This window comes from Gallinula chloropus, assembly GCF_964237585.1.
Source record: "Gallinula chloropus genome assembly, chromosome: 3".
Taxonomy (NCBI): domain Eukaryota; kingdom Metazoa; phylum Chordata; class Aves; order Gruiformes; family Rallidae; genus Gallinula; species Gallinula chloropus.
In genome coordinates this window covers 31438420-31459291 of record NC_140087.1, presented here as the reverse complement: position 1 = coordinate 31459291, position 20872 = coordinate 31438420, and positions in this window count along the sequence as shown.

Here is a 20872-nt window from a genome sequence, read left to right as displayed (position 1 = left end):
GTACTATGAACCTGTGAGACTTAGAGAATGCTAGGAAACAGCAACACTTTTCACAGGCTGTTTTGTTAGTGGAAACCATCACGGAGGGTGACGTGTTTCTGAAGGTGAGCTTTTCTAGGACCGGAGGGTGACTTTCTTCTGTCTGCTATAATTATGTTCTGCTTCCCTTGTTGTAATGCAGAGCAGCTAGATTTGTAAATTCTGTGCAAAACCATTATGGGGACAGTAGGGTTTTTTAATTGCCCTGGAATATCCAATTGAGTTCTTGAAACAGAGGTGATGTAACTGTGGAAAGCCCGAACCTGTTCAGTAAATAGCCTGGTGTGTGTGCAGTTATTGAGTGATCCAGCTTACAACTTACCGTTCCAATTGTTAAAAATGCCAAGGTCATTCAAGACCCACTTGAATTCCATTTGGTTTTTGTGCTGGGAATGCCAATTGGCTGTGCTCCAGCAAGAGGGATGAGCACAGGCACTCTAATGTTAAATTCCAGTGAAGTGACTGTTGGTAGGGCTCTGCCTGTAATTGTTATGCTTTCTGGTGCTGAGTGTTGGTAACACATAAACAAGCTTATCACTTCTTTAGAAGGTGAAGGAGAAAGAAATATTGGCTTGTTTTAGACAAGAAAAATTGGACTATAAAAATAAGGGTGGAAGAGGCCAGGAAAAAAAAGTCGTCTTTTCTTGCTTGTGTTTTGTTGATATTTACAAAATGTCAATAAAGAAACCTAAAATTATCTGAGTCTACCAATTTCATGTCACTAATGTGTGACATTGTGAGTTACTTCATAAGCATTTTCATGGTGAAGTTTACTTACCTATTTATTTTAATGCTGTGCAACTTCAGCCAAAACTGGAAAACAAATACATGGAAATCCATGTTTAATTATTTTGCACTGTAGTTCCTTGAATTTACAATCTCTAATTATTTATTTAAATGGCAAGATTTATAGAAAACACTTTCTTGGATTTTGAAAGGAATCACAGAAGTATTGCATTTATTGATGTAATTTCTTGATTCAAATGGACTATGTAATTAACTTGTTCCTATCCATTTTACTAGTAAATGACTGTGTAAGTGGAATTTTTTTTTATTCAATTGGTACAATGTTCACAGACAATATGTAGAGCATTATTGAACACAGAAGGCTGATGTGAGCTTGCTGGGTTTTAGAACTGGCCAGTGAGTTTATTCTAGCCAACTGTTTTGTGCTGATAAGCACAGGTAGTTGTCTGAGTAATCTGTTTGAAGAACAAATTTTTCTTTTTAAATGTCTTCTGGAGAATAGTTATGTTTTACAGCAAATTCAGAAAGTATTTTGGAGAGTGTTCAGTGTTTATAGTTTAAATCCCATGTCGAGGGCATACTTGTTTGTTCAGTTTGTGACACCATCCAGCTGTGGTTTATGAACTCATGGGCACAAGCTTTCAGGTGGATAATTGTTGTCACTGTTAATTTTAGGGAGTTGAGAGAAGATTTTCTGCTACTTCCAAATCTTCAGTGTATGTAATGTTGTGTGGATGAAACATCTATGTTAAGGAACAAAATAATTCCTGAGTGAAGATCTGGTGGATTTTATCTTGAGTCGAGATGAATTGGTTGATGTAGGAATTCGTATGTAGTAAAGTTTCCATCAGGTAAATAAGGATTGCTTTGTGCCCCAGATTGTGCTAGTGGATTGTACCTTCTAATGTGTATTTGTAAGACTGTTACATAGATGTCAATAAATATGACAAATGTGCTTGCTCTGGATAGCACACCTGAAATACTTTTTGAGACTGAAAATCCTTGAGAAAAACCTACGTATTTTGTATATTCTGGTTTTAATGTAAACAAAGCCTTTTATTGGATGCTAGGGCAAAAATTCTACATCCAATGATAGGATTGAAAACAAGCCGTGTGAATTTGAGAGCAAAATAATTTAAGAAGGGGGAGAAAAAAGGCCATTTACTTGTGTTCGGTCTCAATTCTATTCCAGGGTGAGACAGTGAGGGATCCCATAACTCTGGGTCTGCTGACCATCTGATACCTGCATGCCAAATCAGCTTTTTTGCCTCAGTGTTGTTAGGAAGAAGATGATTTGGTGACTTCATTAATAATTAAGCCTGTACTGTTAATACTTCCAGTGCTGTGTGCTCTGTATAGTGCTATATGCAGCACTGTGTGACATGACTTGTCAACTGAGGTGAAGTCCCTGCCCCGCTTGGTACACAGTCTTCTTTGGGCAGAGAATCCTGCTTTTGCAGCGCTGTCTGTTCTTGATAAATCCTACCCGATCTTGAGGCTTAAAATGGAGCCAGCCATTCTGTAAAGTCCAGCTGGTGATTGGCAAATACTCAGAGGTGCTAAAAAGAGGATACAAAATCCATGTCAGTGTGTGTTGGCCACATGTTGAGCATCTGCCAGTACCACAAAGGGTACGTAACACTGCTGTAAGAGGAGATGGGCTGAGTGCCTTCCTGAGAGACCTTTTTTTTTTCCCCCTTCTGCCCACTGCTGTGGTGAAAGACATGTTGGTGCTATACAATCCAATAAAGCTCTAAGTGAATGGGATTTTGTTTAATGTAGGCTGACGTGACTGTCAGCACGGCCACTCTGTCCTTAACTTCAGCAGAATATGAATGTAATCAGCTCTTCCAGCCTAGTTCATAGGCCTCTCACTAGAAATTCACAACGGGGGCAAAAGTACCCAAACTCAAGACAGGAGTTCAGCAGATGTAATTAGCACTTTTGTTCCACTGCTGCAGTTTACTAGAGGGCCCTTTTGTCCCTGCCTGCCTGTGGCAGTACATGCAGGCGAAGGTCTACCGAGAGGTGTTGCAGTTCATCTCCAGGGAGTTTTGATTGTTTACATAGCTTGCCTACAAACACGGAAGTGATGAAAGCTCAAAACCCATCCTTTGCAGGGGTCATGGGGCAGAGGAGTGTCCTACTGAAGCATACTGGTTTTGATGGAGAACGCTGTCTTTGCTTTGTGCCCATTAGGTTTTACTAAGCCCGTGGCTGCGGAGATGCCAGATAAAACATCAGGTGGTGCAGAACCTGTGCCCGGGAGTGAAGGTTAGTATTTTGCTTTCATTCTTTTTTAATAACTATTGAAGAATAAAAGCATTGTGATTTCTTTGGTGAGGAAAGTTTTGAGTTAAAAAATTGAGTTTCCCTTACTTAAGGCAGACCTGAATTAATTTTATGTGTGCATACTTATTTAAATAGCAGGAACTTGCCACTTTTTCTTTTGTCTGCGTGTAACCTTTTCCCTTCTCCCTAGCCCACCATCCATGATAGCACTGAAATATATAATGAGGGAGGAAGACCAGTGGGCTGCTAGGATTTTAGCTTTGGAGAAGATGTTTTGTCCCCTTTCAATAAAGATAATTTGTTTACTGGGGCTAGTTTTTCATATTTTGTATTTAAGCCTCATAGAACAAAACCTGACGTTTAAGATGTGGGGTGAGTGATACAAGGGGCAATTGAATATGTGGGATATCCACTAAAATCAGTGGAATCTTGAGATGCTCAGTGTCTCTGAAAATCCGACTGTTTTATCTTCCAGGTCCATTACCTGTAGATTCCCACATCTGAAAGTTTTGTGCTTGTTTTCAGGGCAACTATGTTTGGATTTTTTGTTAAACAATTGTAATCCTGCTAATTTGAGTCCTCCCTCAGAACCACTACTGAAACACTTTATAAAAAAATTGCCATTTCACATACAGGTTGTGAGGTGTTCATGACAGTTTTGTGGCAAAAATTGTATTAGCTCTTGGATACTCTTGCTTTCTAGATTGTTGCTGTCCTCCCACAAGGGCTGTATTCATTCCATCGTGTGTTTTGAGTGAAGCTTGCAGCTCAGTCTGGTTTATACTGCTTTGTCCTTGAAGTTATATATCTCAAAATTTAGTTTTAAATAATTTTGTTGTTTTTCACATTTAAAAGGCATGAAGGAACTTTACTGCAATTAATAATAGTTTCAAAAGTTCCTCAGTAACAGCAGAGAAACAGCTTTCCCTGTAAAGGGTGTTAACTGCAAAAGGCCTTTCTGTTTATTTTTAAATTTCGCTGTAAAGCTTAATACATGTTAAAATGGAGAAGCTGTTACAGTGAGTCCTTCAAGGACTGAGCGCTCTCTGATTCACGTGTTGTGTACCCCTCCTCCCCATCAATAAATCCTGACGCTAAAAGCGCTGTGGTGAAACCAAGCCTATGCTTGAGCTGTGGGTTAGGATGTGGAGCAAATTGTCACGTACCTTGCTGGTTGCTTCTCTACAAGCATCCTACATCATCGCATCTGTGGCTTTCTTGGGTATTAATGAGGGCTAAATATGTTAAAATTGCACTGATTACATGTTTATTGAATTTCTTCTCTGGCTATGGAACAGTGGCAGATATTGTCACATTTCAGCACTGGTAAATTGAGTCATAGGGATGATGCAAAGTTTTCAGATTAAATCCAGGGAAAACTCACTCTGTGAAAGGTAGCTTTATTTTCTCTTGTTGCATTTTAATTTACTGTGTCAGCAACTTCCAGTAGGTGAGTTATAAGGTTTGCTTTGGCTTTGCATTAGGAGTTGGAGAGGGTAGGACTTATGGTTGGACAGAGTTGTAGATGGGATGGGAGCAGGGGGAGGAAGGGGAAGGAACGGAAGATTCCTGTGGAGCATCATTAATGTTGGAGCCATTGATGGCATCACATGGCCATCAGACATAGATAGATTCTCCTCCTTATGCTCGTGATTGGAGACTGATGCCTGCGAAGAGGGATGGGTGAGGACTGTGTGTTAGTATGTGCTTCTGTTAAACACCAAAAAGACAACAGTCTGAGTTTAGGATGTCCCAGGTACCATTTTCCAAATATTTTTCCTGCTAGCTCCATCTCAAAATTCAGAGAGTGAAAACTGAGCACAGGATTGTTCATGTCTAGGTACAGGAGAGGGACGCAGGCAGCGACTAGTTTCATTTAGTTTTTGGAAGACTGATGAAGCCTTCACTGTCTCTTTGCTTCTGTAAATGTGACTTCATTTCACCAGACAAAGAACAGGTTAAAAGAAAAAAAAAAAAAAAAGCATTCCAGAAATGTTTTTACAATTAAGCAGGGATCCAGAAACTGCCCTGAGGATCTTGTTCAATACATTCAAGGTCTTTGTGGGTTTTTTTCAGAACCTTCTGATGTCTGTCTGATCAAGCAGACACATACTGTAGTGTTCTACACATGAGCAAGGAAAGCTGCAACTGGAAAGTCTTCAGGCCTCAAATTTGACTAGAGCATTTAGGGATACCACAACTGAAAATCTTCTCCAGTTATGCTTTGTCCTATGTTTTGAGGGTGTTGGCACATGAAAGCTGACAGTCTGGGGCACTAAGGAACTGCGCATATGAAGCTGTGTAATGGTTTATGTATGCTCACACATACAGTATATAAATGTATATACGCATGTAGAAAAACATGGACATGTAGCCTTAAATCATGAAGTATAAGGGAACTATTCCCATGGTGAGTGCCAGCCTCCTGAGGTGTGCAGTGTTGGGGGTGGGCATGGATGTGGCAGGGCCTTCCCTGGGATGCTGTGCTTCAGCTTTCCTGATTGGACTTTGGAAAGAGCCTAACTTCTCCACATTATTCTTTTTGCTTCCAGATAATACTGACCTTCCCTCTCTAACCTAATTTGTCAGGGTTTTGATCCAGGTAGGAGGAACCTGAAAAATAGATACATTTTTTGCCTCTGGAAATGAGCTCTGTAGGTTCTGAGGTGCAGCAGGCACTTTAAGTGAAGCTTGCTGCAGAGTGTTGGGTTTCATGACACTTTTATATACCACTAGCATGAGGAAAAGAAGCTAGATAACTACTAAAAACTTGAAACACTTCTCTAGATTGTAGCCACACATCCTCAGGTGCTTACATGGATTAGTAGTGATGTTGGCGAAGACAGAAATTCATACGATAAAATACAGCTAATAAAGATTATGAGATAATGCTGAGCCTTCATTGTCAAATTACAGTTGTCATTGTATTCTGTTGCAATAAGAGCTTATGAAGGTCTTAAACCAGTTCATTAAAAATATGCTGCAACAGATAGGAAGTTTATAAAACAAAACTTGCTTCAATGATTGCTTTGTTCTTAGTCACTCTTCTGAAATTATTTTTTTAGATGCTAAAAAAATGTCTAATCATGAATACAAATGAATCTTCACTTAGAGATCTATTCTTCTGTCTTGATGAAAACATTCTACTGAAGACAGAACATGGTACTGGTGTTTTCTAGTGGTACTAAATCCTTTGTGCTGGAAGTTAGAACTTTGAGATGTTTTGTTGGTTTATTCTCACAAATGTTCTTACTTTCAAAAAACATAAAGGTAATGTTTACTGGAAAGAATTGTCAGGCACATGCCAGTGATTGCTCTAGCATCATTTATAAGCTAAACCTCCATGCATATCTCACGGTTTATACAGTTTACTGCTACATAGAAATGTTTCACTGATATGACGGAGTCCAAAGCAAGTGTCTAATTTCTTATGTTTAAAATACTGTTGCTACTTATGTGCACAAACATGTATGTGAACTTTCTTAATTATTTCCAGACATCTTATTGCTGCTTTTGGTTGGTTGGTTTTTTTTTTTTGGTTTTGTTTGGTGTGTTGTTATATTTTCCCCCCAAAATAAATACTCTTGATATCATTAATTTTTTTTAAAAAGGTTTATTTGTTGTTATGAACTTGTAATAATTAACTTTTCATGTTTATAAAGTTTGAGCTGGATTGAGCAAAGTGTTGGCAAGATAACTGATTATCTGGAAACTTTTAAAAATCAGTGTTGGTCTAACCTAGCAGTTCCCCTCTCTGCCCCTCACCCACTGACCCACTGCTCCATATACTGGAGTTAGACCATGAAGCACATAGAAGCAGACAATTGAGAAACGAGTTTCCTGTAATTAAGTTACTGTAACTTTAGTCCTTGACTCAGGGGTCCCCTGTGAGCAGGCAGTCTATTTGCTTTTCTGCTGCCTCTTCTGTTGAACCCCTTAGAGCCAGCAGCTAGACTTATAAATGTCCCTGCCTGCTTTGTGCAAGGGTCAGGGGGGAAGACATAAGACCCGGAGAATAGGTTGTTGCAAAGATGCAAGTGTGTGTGAGTATGGCACACATGAAAAACATTTTTCAATAAGCTTGTGTAGCTATCGAGGAGTGGTAGACAAACAAATTAAAACCCTGACCATGATCCACATATAACTGCTTCTTAACTGTTTTCCTACGGCAAGGCTATTATGTTCTATTTACAATGGATGCATTTAGAACAATGTACTGTGTCAATACCAGGAAGCGGATTGAGTGTATTTCTGGTTTAGCTTGCAAAGGAATTAGCATTTGTTCTGCTCATGTTTGCTGAAGAGTGACTCTTAAACTTCTAGCATAGTTAACCACTGGAAATAGGGCTGTGCCGGGAGTATCCCATCCACTGGGGCAAATTCCTCCTCTCTCTTGCGGAGAAGACTGCTGTGGTTCACAGCGACCACACCTGATGGTATCTGGAGCTGGGAGGTTGCCAATTTGCAGAAATTTAGGGGGATGATTGCAGATTTTTTTTCAGTATGAATTATCTACTTTATAAGATTAGAAAAAAAATTTTTTTGATAGCTTACCAAAATTTTGATGATACTGCATTTTCATAAAAACCAGGTGCTTCATCCTGTGGATTGTTGATTAATTTTTTGGCTGTGATACCTTTGGACTGCTGTTCACAACATAGCCAGGCTGGACTGAAAGAAACCAGATGATGTTTACCTTAGTAGCCATTTGGAAGGCTCCCATACTCAAAATTTTGGGGGTGTCAGCCAAGTGCTACTTTAGCAGTAGCTTTATGTAAAATGCTTAGAAAAAGTGTACAGATGCAGGAACCCCAGTCAGCTTCCCCCATTGTTTTTCTGTGCCTTAAAAAGCATAAGTCTTTGAAGAGAAACACGTAAGGGATTTAAACTCCTCCAAACTCTTCCTCCTTTCCCCCTTTCTTCTCCATCTTCTTGCACTAAGCAAGAGCCGTGACTTCCTCCAGCTGGATCCTCCCTTACTGACTTGGTGCTTCACACTCGCATCCTGAAGGAAACAAATGTTACACCTGGGCTTTATAAACAGCCACTGACAAATCCCAGTAGGCACGCTGATGTCATTGTAAAATATCCTATAGTAACAGCAGTGTTTTTCCTTGCATTGTGTACCTGCTGGCACTAGTGGGAGCCTACCAGCTGTTACTGTTGTTTGTGATAGGACTCATTTAGCTTTATAATTCCTCTGAACTGTGTTTGCATACTATTTCTGATGTAATAATAAGTAATGCTGCACACAAAAACATGCCAGTGCAGCCATGTAGATCTGTAGATTGCCCAATGGATCAAACCCATCAGATGCGTTGAAGCATCAGTATTTATACCTCCGAATTCTTATTTTTGCCTGCAAAGACTGTTTCTTTCGTGCCAGGAGTGCCAGGTACAGGTGTTCTGGTTAGTAAATGTTGTGTGCTGCCTTCTGCAGAGGGCTGTGGGGGCTTGCAGCAAGTAGATAGCAATGTACTGTCATGTGCCTTGTTTATGGTGAAAGTTATTACACTGTATTACTTACTACACCCCTTGTAAAGAAATGTCAAAGTAGACGAGAAAATGAAACATCTTTTCTAAAGCTTTTTCAGATCTTAAGTGCTTGTGAAGTCACCGATAAGTCTAGTAATAGTGTACCTGTGGGCTTAATGGGGTATCATTGGGTTGAGATAGGTGTCAGGAGAATGGGGTCAGTCTTTTCTCGGTGGTGCCCTGTGACAGGACAAGAGACATTGGACAAAAACTTGAATATAGGAAGTTCTGCCTAAAGATGAGAAGGAACTTCTTTACTGTGAGGGTGGCAGAGCACTGGGACAGGCTGCCCAGAGACGCTGTAGAGTGTCCATCTCTAGAGACATTCAGAACCCACCTGGATGCTGTCTTGTGCAGCCTGCTGTAGGCAGGGAGGTGAGACTAGATGATCACCAGAGGTCCCTTCCAATCCCCTATCATTCTGTAATTCTGTGTGCTGAGGGATGATGTTTGCATACTTCGTGTATCTGCTCCTGTTCCTCAGCACTAGTTTCTTGCTCCAGTCTGTTTCCTGCAGCTTTTTGCTGCCGAACTGGAGGGAAGCGATACCGGGAATAAACAGTGTGTGTGAAATGTGCTGTTTTATGGACAAGAGCTTGTGGCTGTCAGGTGACACTAGATGCGTGAGATTCAACATAAAAGGTCTTGGCTATTTATGCAGAAGTTGGTAGACATTGTGGCCTTTGCTACCAAAGGATATTGTGAATGTAAAATAAAAAAATCACGTGACTAGAAGGGGAGACCAGAGAAGTCTCTGGAAGACAGCTCCAAATAAATGAACCACTGCAAACCAAGGAAAGCCCTTGAGCTGAAAATGGTTGGAAGCTAGAAGAATGTGAGGGAAAAATATAGCACATGCTTGGTATGTTTTCACTGTCCCCAGTACTACAATCTTCCTGTGCTGGGTTTCTTCCTTTCTTACTAGTCTTAGCCTAGTTTTGTAGCTGCTTTTAATCCTCAAAGATTCCTCTCTTGAAGGAGGGGGAAGTGCCTATATAAAGATGGTATCTGAAATTCTTAACCCTAGTACTTAAAAGAATATGGAAAAGCCTAAGCAGACTTGAAATCTGATTGTAAATGTGAGAAAAGCAAAGTGAAAGGGTGGTGAAATTGGATATTCTGACACCTAGCCTAAACTTGTTGGACCCAGCATACTCTGAGAAGTCTTTCTTTGAAACGCTGTTTGTAGGCTGTTGTCATAATGCATGATGACTCTCATCATAACTCTCTTGAGAAGTTCAGGCTAGCTCCAGTCCACCCAAGCTGAGTATCAGCAGTAGCCTAAGCAACTGTTGCACCGTGCAAGGGCAGCAGAGCAGTACTTGCATAGGACTTGATTTGCTGCAGCCCCTGTGCTCCGCAGCGCGGCTCAGCTTTTCTGATAGTGTTGTGATGCACAAAACTCCAGTGTTGAATCAGTTGGGTTTTTTTTCTGACGGCATTTTGAAGAACCACCATCGTCACTGGGCTGCGATGGTTGGGTGTCACTTCCTTTCTTGGTTGCCCCCAGGCTGTTAACTGGATGGGCTTTTAATCTTCCTTAGCTCAATGGAGGAGGGTGGTGGCGGTGACTCCCTGGATCCAGGGCAGTGAAGGGTGGTGAAAGGAAGACTGTTCTGGACATTGTGATATGTCTGAGTACAATAAACCCTGCTCCTCATCAGAAGTGAAGATGTAAGTGCTGTAATGTAGTTGTGCTGAAGTCACAGATTACAAAGGTTGGGCTATTAACAGGTGGAATAACTTGTTTTTTAAATGCCAGTCACTTTCCCTTGTGTGTTCGCTGGCTGGTGTCCTGCCAGAGATCAGCGTTTCAGTCATCTGTAAGTTAAAGAGAGCTTATGTGGCCTGAATTGCTTAAACTTGAGGAAAACTATGGAGCTTTTCTGTATTGATGATCCTTTTAAATAACTAGTTCTGCTTTTCTGTCTGTGTGGTAATTAATTCTTAGTTCTGAAACAAGAAGTGTAGTACTTGAGTTTTACACACACTTTTGGTTTTGTATAGATAATTTTTACATGATACAAAATTCTAGGTATAAATAATAAATAATGTGCATGTATTATATGACCAGTTATGTGTAGTGCAAAATAGGGAGACTAAATTTGGCTTGTGTGAAGCAATCAAACCTGATATGTCTTGATGAAAAACAGCTTGCTTCTTTTAAAGCACTTCTGAATGCTAAGAGTCTAATTTATTTCTAAATTGATGTTCCAAGTTGGGAGAAATCTAAAACAATTTGAATATTTCTGGAGGAGTTGCTTGTTAAAGCAAAGGAGCAAGTGGTGTAGTAATCTTCTGTGTATTCTAGTGTAAATATTCCTCTCAGTTGGATGCTGTTTAAAACTGGTTGAAGATGGCCCTCTCCTAACCATGAACTTTTTCTAAAAAATTGTTTACATTTTAGCTGCAAACTGTAATTTGACCATCAGCCTGACTTAGAGCTGAGCTTGCTTATCCAGAGCAAAATATTGCTAGTGAAATTTTTAACTATATGATTCTCAACTTTATCACATTTACATAGGAAACAACCCCACCCCAAAATTGCTCTACAAACAAGGCCGGAAAGTAAAACACAACAATGCCATAAACTACTTCCCAGTGTTTGCCTTTCTGATAGGAGCAGAAATTTTAGAGCTCTGTTTTGTATTGCTCACAACTGCTAGTTGAGGCAGCAGGGAGCTGTGCTGGGGCACAAATGATGTGAATCTGGGCAGGAGGTCCCAAGCCTACCCCAGCTTTCTTCTAATGATGGCTCACCCAGGGTGCCTTCCAGGTGGGATGGGAGAGGAGGGAGCAGTTCCCTTTGGTTGGACCAAATGATCTCTCGAGGTCCCTTCCAACCCCTGCAATTCGGTGATTTGTGGTGGATGGCCATCAGGAATGATAAATGGTGTCCAATTATGAAATGTATTAATTACTTTGCACTTAGCTACATATATAGAAAACTTTAAATCAAATGATTGATCAAATACTCCGTTATAAATAGTGCTGCTTTTCTTAATTTGTGTCATGCTCAGCATCTGTCTTGCCCACTGTCTCAGAAATGTGCTGTGATCCTAAGAAAGCTGTTGCAGGTTTAAATTGTTTTCATGTTCAAAAATAATTTTGAGTACTGTAACAATAGTACTTGGAGAAGAACTCGGACAGCGGGTGTGCTCTACTACCTCTGTAATATGGTAGTCCTAGTGCTCTACATGACCTGGAGTGAAAAACACAGTACTAGTCTCTGACTGCAGATGTTTATGGTGTCCTTTACTTACACTTTTTCCATGTAGGAAATTATAACCATTGCTTCTCTTGAGATTTTGTCTTTGTCACCAAGCAAAATGGTTGTTTGTGTTAACGCAGTTACTCTGGATTAAATTACTGTTCAGCAGTACTTAGAGCATCCTAAAAAGATGTGGTTAGGGTAAAATTTGTCATGTTTGAAATCATTATTTAAGTTAACTTCTTTTCCTTAACTTCCTGGTTTCATGGTGGGTTTGGGTGGTTGGGATTTTTTTTTCTTCTTTTCTTTTGCCTGTCGTATGTTCTAGGGTTTTTGCTGTTCCCCATGTTTGTTCTGTGGAAACACAGACAATGGCAAGAACTCCAGACTGCGGCTAACTGTACAAAGTTAATATGCAGAAAATAATAACAGTTAATATTTTTGTCAGTGTTAATACAAGATTTTGCTTACACTAATAGGCTGTAAAATACATTTAAGTACTGTAAAGTCAACAGTTTCTTAAATTTAAATCAGCTTTCATTCCAAAAATTGTGGGTTTTTTTCCCCTTTTTATCTTGCTGCTTTGTTCAAGTGACATGCCAGAAATCTGTTTTCAGATTAATTGACTCCCCCTCCTCCCTGGCCATATTTCTTCCAAAGCAACCTAAAGGACACTGAAGGATAAGAGGCAGAAATTGATTACTTACCAGCAGTTTAAATAAGTTACAGTTCTTAAGATAAATTAGATTCTCAAGGTTACGTTATTTCATCGTGGGCTGACCGCAGCCTTTAAACCAAAAGATCCAAAGCGGTAAAAATAAAGATACAGAGACTTTTTGCCCTTTGAGTTGCTGAGGTGTGCAGCAACACAGATACCTCCCAATTAGTCGCCACTTAGGCTCTGAAGAACTTTGACAGGTACTATACAGTAGCAGATTCAAGCCTGCTAATATTAATTATCACTCAAGAGTTGTAGCTGTCTATATTTCTGTCTTTGAGTCACCTAATTACATGTCTAGCAGTAATTTCAGACTATGCTGCTGACATTAGAAGTGAGCCAAGAGGCCTTGATATATTCTAAATTTAGGTACATTAATAAAGAGGTTTTGCTTTTGTAATGGGCTCCCTGTAGTTTAATTTTGCTTAAAAAAAGGGGAAATTGCTGCTTGCTGATAAACCAGAAGGAGAAGTAGCTTTGATGTTTTACAAATGATAAAATATTAATAGAAACTTTCTACGTGTTTTTGAGCAATATGTCAATCTACTGGAGTCAGCTTCTTGAAGAGTCACCAAGAGCGGGAGATGAAGGGAGTAAAGTGGGAGGTTGCTTCTGTTGTGTCTGTACCCAGGTCCATTAGCGGCCCAGGCAAACAAACCTTGGAGACCTTGGAATTTAGCATGTTAGGAGGCTTTTATTCTTTAAATTAAAACTACATTATGTTCTGGTAGTCTCTTTGGTCAGAGCATGCTGTGAAACTGATCGTGCAGTTCAGGACATTAAAAGTTACCAAATCCTTTGAAAATAGTAGAAAATAGTAGCTGTTCTTAGTTGTGGGTTTTGTGGAACAGGGCTTAATATAAATTCCATTACACACAACTTGGCAGTGGTCCCCATGACGTATATTTTATAGGGTAATTAAAAATGGACACAACTTCCAGGTGCCATCTGCAATTTTCTTCCCATATGCACACTAAGTAGTTTGTGCTTCAGATGATGTAAAGACAGAGAGATTGTTGGAGGTGGTAGGAAGTTGAATATAACTTCTATTCTGGCAAGTCTGTACTTTCCTCATTGATCGAGAAAGTCAGGCAGTCCAAGTTATTTGGGTTCTGTTATGTCTGTTTTCTTTCAAGATAGTTAGGAACCACATGCTTTCTTTCAACTGCCCTTCTTAGAACTGCAGGCTTATCAGTTTGTATATTTGTAGTTTTCACTGTATAAAAATTTCATGTCAGTGGTTAAGTCTTATCTCCTGAGAGGGGTGTATCTTTCATGGTGGAAAGCAATCTTTGAAGAACCAATTGAAGTAGGAGGCTAATCATGAGGGAATTTTGCCTGATGTCTGGCCAGGAGGTGGTTCTGTCTGGTCAGGTCTGAAGTAAGCCAGCGTTTCTAAAGATGGGATGTCCTGTCTTGAATGTTCTTTTTCTTAAATACACAGTTAGTAGGCAACAGGAAATCCTTTAGGAAGATATGTCTCTCCCAGAAAGAAGATGGCTGCATTTCAAGGTTTGTGCCTGATTAGGATCCCTACCCGGTGGGACAGTCGTGGTATTAGATGCCAGCCCTAGGAGCTCTGTAATCATTCACAGTGAAACACAGAGCACACCTTCTTAGGACTGTAAGTATAGGCACATGTAAATGGAATGTTTTATCTTGTGTCTCGCGTCTTTAATGATTCCCCCCCCCAGCAATTGAGTAATAGTAAAATAAGTTACTTTGATTTATTAAAAACTGTGTAAAGTTTTTAGAAACCATAGGCTTTCAATTTTCAAATTGAAAATTTCTGTAGCTCCTGGCACTTCAATATGAAATGGAAGGTGCCCCAAAGCTGCCCTCCTCAACCTGACCACACAAATATTTTGCGACCTGCTAAAACAGGCAGAGTATTTAAAGGCATGTTCCACTTACAAATGCTAGCTAGAAAATCCTTCCAGTGACAGAAGATTTTTTTTGAGTGTGAAGCCTGCCATGAACTTGTTGCTCAGTTCTCTCCCCAGAAAAATTTCTGAAGAATGTCCTAATTTTATTATAAACCCATACTTGTTATTAAAGGTAATTTTTTCAGTTTTGCTACTTGTCATTCCCTCTCACCTCCACCTCTCAAGAAAAAAAAATTCACACCTATGTTTTCTCATATACCTGGACCCAGTTCTCCAGACTTTGGTGTTAGGAGAGCACTGTGCTACCAGCCTGGAAGGACATACATTCTTGTGATTTATGGAGTAATGGGTGGGTAGAAGGAGCTACATGCTTGAGTTGTGTTACAGGACTGAGGCTTTAGGTTGCATCTTGAAATGATGATTTTGGGATATATAGATAAACTTATTTGGTGAGTTAAATATGTCTTGTCAAAATTGGGCATTTAATGAAGTGCTCAGAGTTGTTTTAAACAGAGTGTTTCATAAGAGAACTGTTGAAGGAAAATAATGCCTGTATTTCATACAGCTGAGACTGCTAATGCCATTGAGAACTGGCGTTCTTATGTTTGTGTCAGAGTTCCGCAACTCTTGCTGTGAGCCCTGGCTACAGCTAGAGTAGCAGGGGCTGAGGGCTTTTGAACAGGCCTTATGTTTATGCCTACTGTTTTCTAACAATAGTGTTTATCTACGATGCAAGGTTGCTGGTTTGGAAGTGTACTGAGAGTATTGAAATTTTGACCTACGCCCAAAGCTAAAGGGGCTCATGATGATGTGAGAAGCTTCATCTGATTTGGAGAAGCAGCGATGGGAACTCACAGTGCATCCTTTGTGGCAGTTCTGAGAAAAACGCGCTGTACACCACTTCTGGAAACTCCTATGTTGGGACTGGCTTTCTCACGGTGAACAATTGCTTCTAAATACAGCTGTGTCTCTGCAATCTTTTATCGCCAGCTAAACTTTTCTAATATATACGGATGCCCTGTGCATCATCAGGATGCCTTGAAGCTCATCGCTTCAGGCCTGGCTGGAGTCCATGTCATTAATACAGCAGGTCCAGTCTGTTTTGCCACACATCTTTCAGACAGATGAGAGCTCTGGACATGGTTCAGACTATGCCTTTGGAGCCATTTTGTGCTCTAAAAATGACCGTACCAGTGTGTTACTATGACTCGTGCTGCACTGAGCTCTCCTGGCCAGGGAGAGGAACTGGACAAGCCAATGGAGCCAGCTTCGGCTCCAGCTGGGCTTGTGTAATCAGGGCCTGGGAGAGTGAGCCAAAACCACCCGAATTACCATGCATTTTTAAGCACTGAGCCTTCCTTTTTGTAAACAGGCTGAAGATGGTGGTTGAGAGTTTATTGGAAGGCAGGTAGGTTCTTCCTGTCTGTGCTCTCCCCAAGCTTTGATGGCTTTTGATTATTTTTGGGTTTTGGTTGGATGGGGTTTTTTTATGAGCTCTGCTGGGGAGGACCTGACTTACATTTTTACATTCTCTAGGAATGTACTTTAAGTAACAAAAAAAAAAACCAAACCCAACAAAAAATCCCCAAACAAAGTTTGTTTCCTTGTGCTTTTTTTTTTTTCCTTTGCATTTTTCACTTTTCATACTCTTCAGACGTGCTGAGCCTTTATTTAGATATTTCATGTTTTTGGAAGATAGCTTTAAAGTGGATTCTGTGGGCTCCTTCTTTGAGAGGTGGGGAAATCAAAGCTTTGCTGAGAACAAAAATTGGTGTACAAGCTTTTAAAGTTCATGAATTTAAAAGCCATAGAATTACAGCTGTGACTGAAGTGTACGATACCCAAATCCAAGTTTGCACTTTACCTATGGTGGGAAAATGTGGTGGTGTTGCGTCTGAATACAAACAACTGCCTTTTATGAAATTGTCAAAGTTTATAGCCATATTTACTTTACAGCTACTTTTATAATTTGCCCACACCCTTCTCTACATGTGAATAAAAGAGCTGGAAAGGCCACACTGATAATGTCATACCAGGAAATCTTTAATGTAAAATACAGAGAATGGGGGGCGGGGGGAGGGAAGCTAGATAGAGAGGAGGGAAGCTTGGGGTTCAGGGGAGATCATATTGAAGGTAGTATATGGAAGGGAAACATAATGCTTTTACTTATCTGCTTTTTTCTTTCTTTTGGGTTTAAAGACATAAGCCAACAAACATGTTTGTAAACACTGATACACAGGGAGACTCCTTGGTTCTATGTTTGAGCCTTTTTTAACGCTTCTTGAATGCAAAGTAAAGAAAAAACCAAAAATTCTGAGTCTTGCAGAGCTGAAAATACTGCTCGTTGACCAGACTAGATCCTGCTTAATCTTTTTCTGCCAAGTTAGATATTCTGGCAAGTTTCCTCAAGTCTGGATGCATTCAAGTACTGTATTTGGCAGACTTAGTTTGTTGCTAAGTAAAGATGTATGAAAATCCCAGTTCAAACATTTCAGCTTATAGTTGTTTTTACTATCTGTCAAGAAGCACAACTAATTGATATTTCACTTTATACAACGGATATAATTTTTCTTGCACTATGATACGTATCTGGAAGTAGATTTTTTACTTAAATAGCAAGTTGTGTTACTGTGTATTTCATCTGAAACACTTCATAACATGTAAAGTTTTACAGAATATGTGCTTTTTCTACTCAACAAAGGTTACTATACATTGCTAAATCACTGATGAAAGCTTGTCACATTTTTTTTCAACTTAATAATATCTTCCTAGTCTTGGATTCAAAGTGTTTAACTTAAATGCACAGCCTGTCCCCACAGAGGTGACATCTTCTGTGTCTTGAGTTTATGGAGAACTGCAAGATAATTACATGTGAGACATTTTGTATTGGAAGGGGATTGTTTGAATACCATGATACTTTTGTATCTAGTTTGCAGCTAAAATTGAGACAGAAGTAAAACTAAGCTTTCCATAGTTTTGATTGTAAATGTTAATTGGTATTTCTTCAAAATCCATTGCTAGATTTTGATCTTCACAGCAGTAATTCTGCTTGCCAATACAAGTATTACATTCTGGATTTGAAGCATGGGAAGAAAAGTGGACTTCTGGTTTTAAATGAGTTCTGGTTTAGATGGGGAAAATATGTGGACTTCCTGACAGGGAGAGTAACCACTAAATCTGCCCCTAATGGGGCAGTCACCAGAACTTGCTAGAGACTGGAAGGATTTCAGTAGGTGTTGAAGCTCATCCTCTTGAGTCTTTGGATGCTGAAGGCCTGAGTTGCAAATGGTTTGCTTCTGATATGTCATCCTCTTTAGAAAGGGATTTACTCTTTAAAGCAGGAACTTATGTTGGAGAATCAACCACAGCAAAGAGACTTTATCCTTAATTATGCCAGCAGTTCAGTCCTGTTTCTAGACTGAACATGTCTGTGTGCTCAGTTCCCAACATTAAATGTTTGTTTGACTGAAGAAATGGTTGTCATTCTGAGAGGTACCTATGGATTGTGCAAGGTGAATAGATCAAGCCTATTTTGTCTGTTGATACAACTGTAGGGTTTCTGACAGCAAATGATTCTTCTGCCTTATTTTGCAGTTTTCATAATTTCTTCAGTGATCTTTTGGAAGTGTGTCAGGACTTGGCTGTATTTGAATCCTGCACCTCTTACTCATCTAAAAGTAGGCATTATTTCCCTGGTCCTACTTGATTTAAACATGATTATTTGTAAATAAGGGAAAACTGGCCTCCCAACAACTTAGAATTAAACAGGTAGAAACCCGATGCGTTTAAATATTGCTTTGTTCCTAAAATAACTTGAAAGGCTCTATACAAGAGGCACTGTCTCATTAGTAGATTACACAGTGTTACACATAGGCACCCAAATAAACCAAAAGTTGATTTTCTTTATTTCTCAAGAAATCCTCTTGAACAGCCTATTTTGTCCTTGTAATTGATTCAGATGTCAGGAATTCTTTTCTGCTGACATCGAATAAAGGCTAATCCAGGTCAGTCAGTACCTTGTAATTAATGCACATTCTTTTCTTTTTTTCCTCCCTCTCCTTTTTTCTTTTTATCTTATGTAGGAAAAAGGGAGCAATCCTTGGTTTAAAGCTCTGAGCTGGTCCAAAGTGATTCTAAAGGTTTTGAATGGAATGCGGATTACAGAGCAAAACTATGCTAAACTACTAAATAGCAGAGAACACTTAAATCCAGAGGTGTTTTTCTAGGGCTTCCTTTTTTTTTTTTGCTTTGTTTTGGTTTTTTCCTGTTTCCTTTTTCTTTTAGCAGCTTGCAGACAAACAGTATATAATGCCACTGTACATTGGCTGTCGCGGGGTATTTGAAGGGTTAAGGGGAAAGGAAGATAAAAGCTGCTTTGAGATCACTTTGTTACCTTGAACTTTGGATGCTGTTGAATAGGGCAGTCATCTGTGATCGCAGGTATTGTAGCAGCTGTATAATCAAAAACTGTAAATGTCCAGATAGGAAATGATCCAGTAATTAGAGGAAACAGTGCTGAACCTGATGACTTAAAGTCACTTTCGTTCTTAAATCACAGGGTTGGAGCTGTTAGACTTTATCCTGTGATCTTTTCTCAGTACTTTGGCAGAGCACTTGCAAACCCTGATAATCAGATTGGCTGAGGGTTAGAAAGGAGAGAAGGATTCAGTGTTTCTGCCTTGCTTTTTGTAGCTTCCCACCAAAGAAATACCTCCTGGCTGAGAGGTGTTGCTGAAGTAGCCTGGGAGGAGGGTGGTAGAGGCTGGTTTCTGTCTGTCTTTCTTTGTATGCATTGCATTTCAAATATTAGTAACGATGCAAGGGGTGGCTCCTGAGTGGTTTTTTTATATATGCCACTGAAAATTAATCACCAATGTTTGAAAAAGAGCTCAGAATTTTAAGTCGGTGGGGTTTCAGAAGGAAAAAAATCTGTGGCCTACTTACTGAACAGATGGGAAATCTGTGTTTAGTTCCTGTGTGTAATATAACCTTGAATGTTGGGGTGGTTTGTGGTTTGTTGTTTTTTGTGGGTTTTGTTCCCTGGCATGAGAACTTTATGAAGCTTGTTCAAAAGTGAAATGGGTTTGTCTAAAATTAAGTGGGATTTTGAGGGTTAGGTTTAGAAGTAATCAGTGAAGGAATTCCCAAAAGAGTATCAGAATCACAGAATTATATGGGTTGGAAGGGACCTCTGGAGATCATCTAGTCCAACCAGAACTCTGTTTTCAGAAACACAGCTCCCTCCCCACCACTTCGGTAATGTGGAGTAGTTGCTTAGTTATATGTACACATTGTGTTATCTACTTAAAAATATTCAAGTGTGTTTTTGCATGCCATGTCTATGTTAATAACCTTGTGCATTTGACTTTGTGATCAAAGAAATAAGTTAAAATAACGGCTCATAAATTTGCTTGTTGGCTCAGTCCTAATTATGACTTCTGGTGCTGGAAGCTCCCTTGTCATCTCTTTAGAGTCTCCAAAGAGATTATTCCTGCTAAAATGTCATGATTCCTCTTTATCAATATTGGATAGTGAAACCAGTGTAGTGTTCAACAGTTTGTTGCAATAAAAGTTGATATATAGTGTTTCATGGGCTTTATTTACCGATGTGGTAAATAATCACTCAAATTTTGATAAAAAGTTCTGAGGACACTGCATTGCATTTGTAATTTCTTGTTTAAAAGGTGTCCCTTTCAAAGGATTAATATGTTGCTTTGGAAGCTGAGTAATTTAGGCTGATCTGATAGGTGGGCCACCACCTTTGAGAACAACAGAAGGGAAAAAGGTGTATTGGAGCAAATGAACACACACAAAAAATTATTTTTGTCTATATTGGGTCATTAAGCAGCTGGTAAGCCAATTGAAAATGGGCATTTCACAGAATCACAGAATTGTAGGGGTTGGAAGGGACCTCAAGAGATCATCGGGTCCAACCCCCCTGCCAAAGCAGCTCCCCAGCTCATATTGCACAGAGAGGTGTCCAGACGAGTCTTGAATATCTTCAGAGAAGGAGACTCCACCACCTCCCTGGGCAGCCTGTCCCAGGGCTCTGTCACCCTCACTGTGAAAAAGTTCTTCCGCATGTTGGTGCGGAACTTCCTGTGCTCCAACTTGCAGCCATTGCCCCTTGTCCTGTCCCCACAGACAACTGAAAAGGGGCTGTCCAATTCCCCCTGCATCCCATACTTAAGATATTTATAAACACTGATTAGGTCCCCCCTCAGTCTTCTTTTCTCCAGGCTGAACAGCCCCAGCTCACTCAGCCTTTCCTCATGGGGGAGATGTTCCAGGCCCTTAATCATCTTAGTAGCCCTTCTCTGGACTCTCTCCAGGAGGTGCCCATCTTTTTTATACCAGGGAGCCCAGAACTGCACATAATACTCCAGGTGGGGCCTGACCAGGGCAGAGTAGAGGGGGAGGATCACCTCCTTAGACCTGCTGGCC